General features: G+C 42.7%; 1 long non-coding RNA gene across 1 annotated transcript; it reads right to left on the bottom strand.

Annotated features, from left to right (window-relative positions):
• Positions 1-5,540: 5,540 nt before the first annotated feature.
• Positions 5,541-9,829, bottom strand: LOC146680760 (uncharacterized). The gene is made up of 3 exons (XR_014918291.1): positions 9,768-9,829; positions 9,541-9,611; positions 5,541-9,183 (listed from the first exon to the last, which is right to left on the bottom strand). It is a non-coding gene; the product is annotated as an uncharacterized LOC146680760 (long non-coding RNA).
• Between the last annotated feature and the right edge of the window lies 1 nt (position 9,830).

Here is a 9,830-nt window from a genome sequence, read left to right as displayed (position 1 = left end):
TTTCAGGTAAAGCATTGCTTATTTCAACAAGAACATCATTCTTTAACTGTCATTCCTTATGGCCTAGACACTGGCTAATGTCAGTTTCATAGTTTTCGTGACAAAATGTTGGCATTTTGTCAAATTTTGTGGAATTGTTTTTTTCTTTTTTCTTTTTTTTTAGGGAAAATCTTGCTTTTCAGCAAGACTATATTCTGCACATATTCCAACAGCAGAACTCCACAGTAAAAACGTGTGCAACCCTAAGTATTTGTGGTAACACTGGCCATGGCTGATAGAGTTGACAGTCACCTTCATCATCACCAACTGGGACAGTTCCAGTCTGTAACTGTGCCGACTATGTGGGCCAGTGGAGCAGCTAATTACCGTCTTCATGGCTGACAGCCTGTCTGTCTGTCTTCACCTTCTCACTGTTTTAATTAGTTTCATTAATTAGACAGTAAGTAGGACACACTATCATTATGTCATAGTCTTATATATAGTCGGAATCTGTTAAACTCTGAACTCTGTCAGCTGTCCAGTCAGGAAAGAGGAAGGATGAGGAAGGAGTCACGTACCACTGACTGATTGATGCTCAGTTTTCTTTGTTTTAACATTATAAACGCTGAGACGTCACCACAAAGGCAACATGAGGGCGGGATACTGAAGGTAGATGTTAGGAAGCTAACAGGTAGCAGCTGTTGCAGCTAAAAAGCCTGTTCATTATCTGTTATTCGTGGAATTAGCTTTTAGGCCAATGCGTGGAGCGGCAGCTAATCCTTGCACACACACACACACACACGTACACATGAAGAAGATTATGCACACAGGGGAGATAATTAACCAAGAATATGGAGAGCTGGTGTGATTTTCTTCTGCATATTATCAGAGAATAATAGCTGACTGGTGCTGTGATGCATTATTGATCAGACAGTCACACAGTGTGTGTGAAAGTGTGTTTACTCTGCCACAGGAGACGTGCAGGCACTGAGTTGCTGCTCTAATGTTCTCATTTAAAAATGGAGAAACTGTGAGGCAAAGACTGAACCAAACTGGGACGAGCTAATCTGGAAGATTTTATTGTATCACACTTTAATTTTACTGATACCACTAATTATGAATATCTGCCGTGAGAAATCTCTTCCCAAGTCATCCAGGAGCAAACTGAATTTAGTTTAAGTGGATCCTAGTCTGCCCTGATGAGAAGAAACACATTAAAATTTGTGCGAGATTTAGAACCAAAGAGAGCCAGATAAAGCCATCTTTCTATATTGAAATGGATAAACAAGAATAGCTGAAGACATTCAGGACCTCAAAGAGTTATGTCAGACAAACTTAGATAATTTGGGACCAGACTAGTGGCTAAAAAACATTCATAATATCAAAGAACCAAATAAACCAAAACAAAGTAACTACTCCAATTTCACGTCTTGACGCATGCTCAATCATCCAGGAAAGTAAATCTCCAAAAAGTTGATTCTGTTCATCTGGACGTAGCGTTTTGTGGGAGAAACGTTTCGTCCCTCATCCAAGTGACTTCTTCAGTCTCAGCTGACTGCAGGTTTCCCCAAACTTATAAACAGAACATTTGCATAATGACTGAAACCAGCCCACTAAAAGAACAATGGGCTGGGAGGTCAATTCCTTAATCATAATTATGCAAATTCTCATGACCATTGATCAACAACCACTGACCAAAACCCACTGATCAAAGACCACTGAATGGTCCAGAGATGATCAAAGACCATCTCTGAATTGAGGAGGGGGCCTAAGTGTCCATCTTTCACCATCTTACAATGCTGTGATTGCAGCCATTCCCCAATTCTCTGTGAATGGTACTCATGGCCATTGATCAGTGGTTGTTGATCAATGGTCATGAGAATTTGCATAATTATGATTAAGGAATTGACCTCCCAGCCCATTGTTCCTTCAGTGGGCTGGTTTCAGTCATTATGCAAATGTACTGTTTATAAGATTGGGGAAACCTGCAGTCAGCTGAGACTGAAGAAGTCACTTGTATGAGTGACGAAACATTTCTCCCACAAAACGCTACGTCCAGATGACCAGAATCAACTTTTTGGATACTCCAATTTAAGACTATATCAAACCAAAACACGACAGGTGAGAACATCCAGGGCTTTATAACGCCAAACTAGGTGAGTTACTATTATTTGTTACAAAACTTAGCTAGGACCATTTAGAATATCAAACCGAGCTTTTCAGGGCCAAATAAAGCCAGACCATAATAAATGGGATAATTCAGGACCTCAAGCTGGAATCTTGGAGACCGAAGTGAGCTAAGCAAGGCTAGCTAGCAGCATTCAGGGCTTAACACAATTTATAGGACATTTTACATGCATAGAAATGCAGTCCTTCCAGGTGAGATCAAACAAAAGTACATTTCAACTAGATTTAGGCTCAAATAAAATTTGAATTTTGTGCCAGATTGAAGATCATAGAGAGCCAGACAAGCATAACTCACAGAACGGAAATGGTCAAATAAGAGTAGTTGAGAATATTCAGGAGGTCAAACATCAGGAACATCACGAAAACTGAGATTATTTGGGACCAAACTAGAAAGAGCTAGAGTGGTAGTAACCATTCAAGTCCCACGATTTAGCACTATTCTGGGCTGAATAAAAGCAAAACCTTTGATTATGCAACCTCGAATAGATCATCCAGGATAACAAATGGTACCATTTATAATATCAAAAAAGTAAGTGTTCCAATTTGCCACAGTGTCACAGTGTATTTGGGACTTTTAAAAGTCAATTCAGGCTGACTGGGATCTGTGGGAACAAAACTGAACTAAGCTATAGGATACCCTGGACCAAACTGGGATAACCCAGACCTGGTTGGTTAATTAACGGTCTCAAAGAAGGAGGTAATTCGGAGTGTGTTATGCTGCCTGATATGATTGAGTACCACATAAACCCTAATACATGTGTCTATTTGACTATCATCTGAAATCTTTGAGGACCAAAATGGTCCAGTTGCACAACTCAAAACCAAAAGCACCATTTCAGGATTCCCAGCTTGGATAGTATCTTTCTAGCAGTGTAATACCAAGTACTAGTAGCAGTATTCTGATTACCCAAATTTCTTGGTAGTACCTTTGTGTAGAAGGGGTGTAGTTTGGGTTGCTTCCTTCCCAGACATTCTCCCTTTGCGACGTCTAAAGCACAAGAAGCTTGTCTTGCACTTCCTGCTGGGCCTGTAGCGATATTGTGGTGGCGGCTCTGGCTCCTTGAATGGGGGTGTAGTTCTAAGATGAAAGGGGACAGGCATGGTGTAACCGGGACGGGGCTCTGGGGTTGGGGGGCAGGAACTAGTTCTGCGTCGCTGGGTGAGAACTGGGCAGTTAGGGCGCTGCAGCTGAAGCGGCAGAGACTGTGGATGGGGTTTACCGCAGGCCTCTGGAGTAAGGAACAGTTTCCCACGAACCTCTGGGGTGAAAGAAGGGTTGATATGGGAGCGTGGTGGGAGTTGCTGCGGGCGGAACCAGGGACTGTTTCCTTGATACTGCAGGTGAGCTGGGAGGGGCTTTTTTTCACTTGAGGCTGATGCAAGCTGTCCCACGCCACCTGCATTTAACCCATAGATGGCATCATGGTGCTGGTAGATTTTAGCTCTGAGCAGGCGCCGGCGCAGGCTGCCCTCTGTTTTTGGTTGCAAGGAAATCATCTTGCGTGGAAGAAGCTCATCTCGCTCTTCATCAGGACCAGAATTCCAACAATGCGACGTCACACCAGGCCCCGCCCCCTCCCCACCCAGGCATTCCACATATGAAATCATTGTTTCTCGAGCTGTGATTAGGAGTTTGATGGGCTGACAGATTACAGGTGACTCACCACGACTAAACTACAATAGTATTATCATCTTTTCGCAGTAAGTCTTCTCTTGGAGTCAGTTTTCAACCCCTTGTTATTCAAACTCATAAAGAGATTTGTATCATCCAGGTCCTTCACAATAAATGTCCAAAGAGGATCAATAATTCCAGAAAAGGTCCTAATTCCTCCAAATTTAGTTAGCCCTGCCTTATAAAAGAGTTTGATTCTGCAAAATAAGCATTAAAAATAATTTTTGCCTTTTTTAGTTGAAGAGAAAAATGAATGTCATTGGACGCACATATTTTCCAGTTATTCACAAAACGAGCCTTGAGCATTTCACAATAAAAGTCTTAAAATGCTATATCTTCACAAATAGCACATTTGGGTTCAGAACAACTATGCAAATTTGTATTATTACAAAAGGTTGATAAAAAATAATAATTAAAAAAAAATGCCCTAAAACAAAGTCCAAAATGTGCTCAGTCGTTTATAAGTTACAAGTTTATAAGTAAGATCTCCGGATCCTCATGTCCACATGTGCAAATGTCCATTTCTTACAACAAACAATCCCAACATTTCACAGTAAAAAAAAAAAAGAAAACCTTCGTGTGACCCTGGAATGAACGCAGTTAAAACCTTTAGGAGCTCTGTCCAACTTCTTCTTATTCCTTCACAATAAAAACCTCAGACCTCCAAACCACAAACCAAAAAGTCTCCCACGGCCGATGTGAATCCAGAAATGATTACAGTCCAACAGTAAATGTGATTTTTCTTCAGAGGTGTTGACATAGTGCTGCTTTCTTTCCTCTCCTCTCTCTAACTCTAATCTACTAACAGGGATTATCCAGGTCTGCAGATGGCCGGTGTGGGACAGGTATTTATCACCACACTCACAACACATGTTGCTCAGTAATGCGTTACTGTGTTAAACTGGGTATCTCTAAATTTAGATCTTAAACAGAAGGTTAACATCCTTCACAGCTTAGTTAAACTTCACCTGCACACCACACGATGTGGGTTAATACACACCTGTCAACTGCAACAAATGCACCAAATCCTACTTCTATAGCTACAGTTAGCAGTTATAGAAACTCGCTGAGCCAGATAACGTTTATTACAGCCACAAAATGACGGCATTGACAGCAGCAAATCCTCTTTGGATTCATTGACCAATTAATGTACTTCAGAACCAACACTCGTTATCTTGATTCAGCATGCAAATACGCAGAATGGACATAATGATGTGGAGCTTGAACTATAGAGACTGCCATTAGTGTCATGTGCACCAAATCTCTACTAGATTTTATTTTGTCATCTTGCTTTTTCATTGTGTGTTATTGCACCTCGGCTTGGTTTTGCTGTTGCATGTAGCTGACCCTCCAACACGACCCTCAGCTACATGCAACATGATCTGTATTCCATTACCTCCATACTGAAAGTAAATAAATGCCTCAGTCAGGTATCCACTACCAGAACTGGATCCTGCTAAATAAAATGTTAAGAAGAAAGGGGACAGTCAGCAGTTGCAGCACATTAAGGGGAACCACAAACCAGTGTGGTTTATAGTGTTCTCATAAACCACACTGCCTCATTTGTGCACACAAACCTTCAACCAGGAAGTCCTGAAGAAGGACCTGTGTTAAAACCACTTGAACAATATCTTAGATTACCCAAGAAAAGAAACAAACCAAACTTTATATTACCATAAAGGGAAAATTCAAACGCTGATAGTCAGTGCTTGACTGGAATTTTAGATTCACACATAGCATAAATGCACTACTGGCTGCTGTTCATCTGTTTATTAACACAAAAATCTATTCAGCAAGTCACATGGCAGCAATTCATTGTCTTTAGGCATGTTTAAGACGACCTGCTGAATTTTAAGCCGAGCACCACATTGGTGATGAAAGGTGATCTAAGCGCCTTTGAACATGCCATGGTTTTTAGAATTTACAGAGAATGGTCTGAAAAGTTGAAAATATCCTGTGAGCAGCGGTTCACAGAAGATTGGAGAGACAGCTTTGAGCTGATAGGAAGGCAACAGCAACTCAAAACCACTTATCACAACTACATATGCAGAAGAGCATCGCTGAATGCAAAGCGCATCAAACATTTAAGCAGATTGGTTACAGCAGCAGAAGACCACACCGAGTGCCACTGATGTCAGCTAAGAATAGAAAACTGAGGCTATGGTTCATGTGGATTCACCGAACTTGAACAAGAGAAGACTGGAAGATGTCCCCTGGTCTGAAAGGCCTTGATTTGTGCTGGTACATTCAGAGGTTGGATCCATCCCAGGTTCCAGCTGGTGGAGGTGGAGAAGTGTCCAAAGTGACAAAACAAAACATAAACATAATGAAGAAATATTCACAAAGAAAAGCAGAATAATGAATGTCTCTGTTTTCAGTCAGTTTGGGAGGCTGATGGTATTTTGTTGGTAAAACTGTGAGGTGTTCCTTTGAGGTGTATGAGTCACAGGGAGGTGAGGACCACAGACAGAAAGAAAGTTAAAAATGTTTATTGTTTAATTATGAAATCAGTTCTAAAACAAAAACAAGAGTTTTTAACCAATTTTTAAAGGTATCCGTGCTTCATATAAAAGCAATGATAATATTCATTCGTTTTCTGCCTGGAGGTCTCCCTGATCAAACGCTTGATTGACTCAGGGATTCACCTGGCCAACAAAAAAAAGAGAAGAAGAGAAAGTGAGAAGGGTCCCATCAATCTTCAGTTCCTCTCCCCTAGCTTTTTTCCTACGTCATCCATCGTCTGTGTCCTGGCAGCTCAGTTGTGTTTTTGAAGTGAATGTCAGGTACTTGACAGGGGAATTTCTCCCGAGGGTGAAAGTGTTTACTCTGACGGATGATGGGACAAAAATAACTGATGCGATCTTGTCCTGGCGCATTCAGTTGTTATATTTTGTGCTTCTAACTCTTACTATTTTTTAACCACTTCACACAGGTATGATTAATATATTGAGCTTGCAAAACATGAAAATACGATCTAATACGAATACTAAATACTGCAAGACTTGCTTCAAGATGCATCATGAGTACAAATACAAACGAAATTGAGCTCTAATATGCAAATGTAGCTTATAATGATACAGAATGAGGCCACAGATGAAAGCAAACAATCTTAAAAAGAGGGACAATAAGATCATGGGTGAAACATTTAAACATTAACTGCTAATTTGTTTTGTAGCTAAAACTGAAACATCATGAGTCGATAAACATTCTAGCAAATTTTATGTGTGCTCTTTTTGTTTTTGTTTGCTTGAGGAAGTGCAGCTTGCAGGATTTCATTAAGGAAAGCTCCACAGCCACGTCTGAAGCTGCAGGAGAAGGACAGCTGTGTTATGGAGGCTCAATGCGATGCTTCAGCCTGCCCCGACAGGCCGACAGTCATTAAAGACTTACACACACACACACGTGCCAGACTCAAGACTGCACACGTCTCTGACCCAAAACTTGGATGAACCAGCATCATCAGTACTTGCAGTATCAGAAGTACTTGTAGTAGTTGAAATACTAGCGGTGCTATTAGGAGCAGTAACCATAGTAACAGTTGCACAAAGGACTCCTGCAGCTGTAATCATGAAAACAGTGCATCTAGTCAACTCTTCACTCCCTCCATTAATCTCTCTCTCTCTCTCTCTCTCTCTCTCTCTCTCTGTGCTCAAAATAAAGCATGCTCAACCTTCTTCAGTGCTCCAACACACACACACACACACACACACACACACACACACACACACACACACACACACACACACAAACACACACATTCTCTCTTTCTCACTCACACTGCAAAAAGGTTATGAAGATAACGGTGTGTGTGTGTGTTAATGTTGACAGATACAGAAAAAAATGACCCACATTTCATAACTTCATGCCCTCTCTCTCTCTCTCTCTCTCTCTCTCTTTCTCTCTCTCTCTTACCTTTTAAGCAGAGCATGTTGTCCTCACTCGCCCAGCGTCCCTCAATATGACACCCAGTATATTTGTGTGTATGTGTGTGTCTGCGTTTGTGAATCTGAGATGACAAAGACTAAAGGAAAACACAAGTTCAAACTCAGATACCTTCCTCTCTCCCTCTGTCTACCCTCCCTCGTTCTACCACAATAAAAGCCTTCTCTCCTCCTCTCTCCCTCCTCTCAAACCAATCCTCACTCAACCTGAAATTACTCTCCCATTACTCCTCCCTCTCACTCACTCAACAGGTGACCTTCAACCTCCCCATTAAGATGAGTATTTCTGCTTTGATAAAGCTTTGATCCACTCACTTCAAAATAAAAGCCCGGTCTGGCGTCATCTGCCTTGTTTTAATTTATTGTTTAACGTGTTATATATATATATATATTTGCAATGTATTGCTGCTTATATTTTAAAACAGATAATTATTCTTTCAACCCCACCTCTCAATTTTAAATCTCTCCCGTGTTTTAAATGCATTGTAGAACAACATGCAGCAACACTACACATGAGTGAGGTTTGGGGTCTTCACACACCCCCGTTCTCTGCTGGCCATCGGGGCGGGGGGGCTGGGAGAAGGTGTTGGCCATCCGATTGGGACCTGGGATGCGGGGCCTCCCTGCTGCTGCGGAGCCTGGGGCGGTCTGCTTGCCTCCACCCCGGGGGAAAGGGTAACATCTCCTGGGTCTAGATGCCGTTTCCCCCTCTGGGGGCGTGGATACCTGGACCCGGGGTATAGAGTATGTTTGGGGAGTGTGATTGTGTGTATGTCCATTTATGTCTATCCTTACGTTGGGTGCGTGCTGAGTATTTGTATATGTGTGCATGAGGGTGGGAATGTATGATTGTGTCAATGTGTGCCTGTTTGTCTGTGTCTATATGTCAGGTCGGGTCTTAGACTCCACCTCTCTGGGAACTCCAAGGCCCTCCAAAGTGTGGAGGCCTATCTCCCCTCACCACACTCCCTGCCGGTGACTGATGACCTCAAGGGTCGGTGCGTTGGTGGTTCTTGGTGTCCGGAGCTGGGCGCTCAGGTATGTACCAGCTCACTCCTGGTGGCTACTTAGCGGGGCCTGGCACCTGTTGCTCGGTCAGGCCTCTTCCGGGGCAAAGGGGTCCCTCGGGCCTCTGGGCCTGCGGCTCGGTTCACTCTGGCACAGCTGGCTGCCAGCAGAGCCGGCAGGCACGCCACTGCAGCCCCCTCTGGCTTCTGCTCCGTGGCTACTGGGTGACCCCTCGTCTGGGGCTCTACTCAGCTCTTCCCAGGAGGGTGGCACGGATGCCCCTCCGGTGGTCCACCTTGGGCTCTTGCACTCTGGGGCCTCTGGATGTCTGGAGCCTGGATCTCCTCCATGCCTGCTTCATGTCCTTGGAGACGGGGCTATGGCTCTCTACACCCTCTAGCAGACCGTTACACGGAGAAACCTTTTGAATACAAGTGCGCTGATGCACACAGGTGTTCACTGTTCATAGACATAAACTACACCTTTCTTAGCTGCTACTTTCAAGCACATTGTGCGCTGTCGGTCCTGCGTGCTGCACAACAACATTCAATAATTAGTATTTACTGCTGTTTACACTTAGCTAGATTGATGCTCATCTAGGACAAACATCTTGAGAAAGTTGAGGGTAAACAGTAACGTTTCCCCACCCCCACCCCTAAAAAAAGAGAAGAGAAAAAACAAGCAAAACAAAACAAGCAAAGAAAAATAAAATACAACTGAAAGGGAGTAAAGAAGAATAAAGAATAAGAATACCTTTATGAGCGATGACGAAGCAGTGGATGACAGAGATGTAGTGCTCTGCTTCCTCAGCAGGTGGTGGGTTTCTGGAGACAGGATCAGCCTTATTAATCACAGACTAAGGAGCACACGCTTCAGCCTGATTATAAATAATATTCAATAAACTTTATGTATCAGTTTCTTCTATTATCTTTATTCATTTATATCTAGTTCACTTGAAAGTGTAGGCTAGTTTGTCTCACCAGAGCCGGAAGATTTTATGTTTTTTTCCTCTATAAACGAAGGAATGTCCGACAATTATAAAA

This window comes from Copadichromis virginalis, linkage group LG23, assembly GCF_057382275.1.
Source record: "Copadichromis virginalis isolate Kocher_CV1m ecotype Utaka linkage group LG23, C_Virginalis_male_GT1.1, whole genome shotgun sequence".
NCBI classification, from domain to species: Eukaryota; Metazoa; Chordata; class Actinopteri; order Cichliformes; family Cichlidae; genus Copadichromis; species Copadichromis virginalis.
The sequence above is the reverse complement of the archived record's forward strand: the minus strand, read 5'-3'. Positions and strand labels throughout refer to the sequence as shown.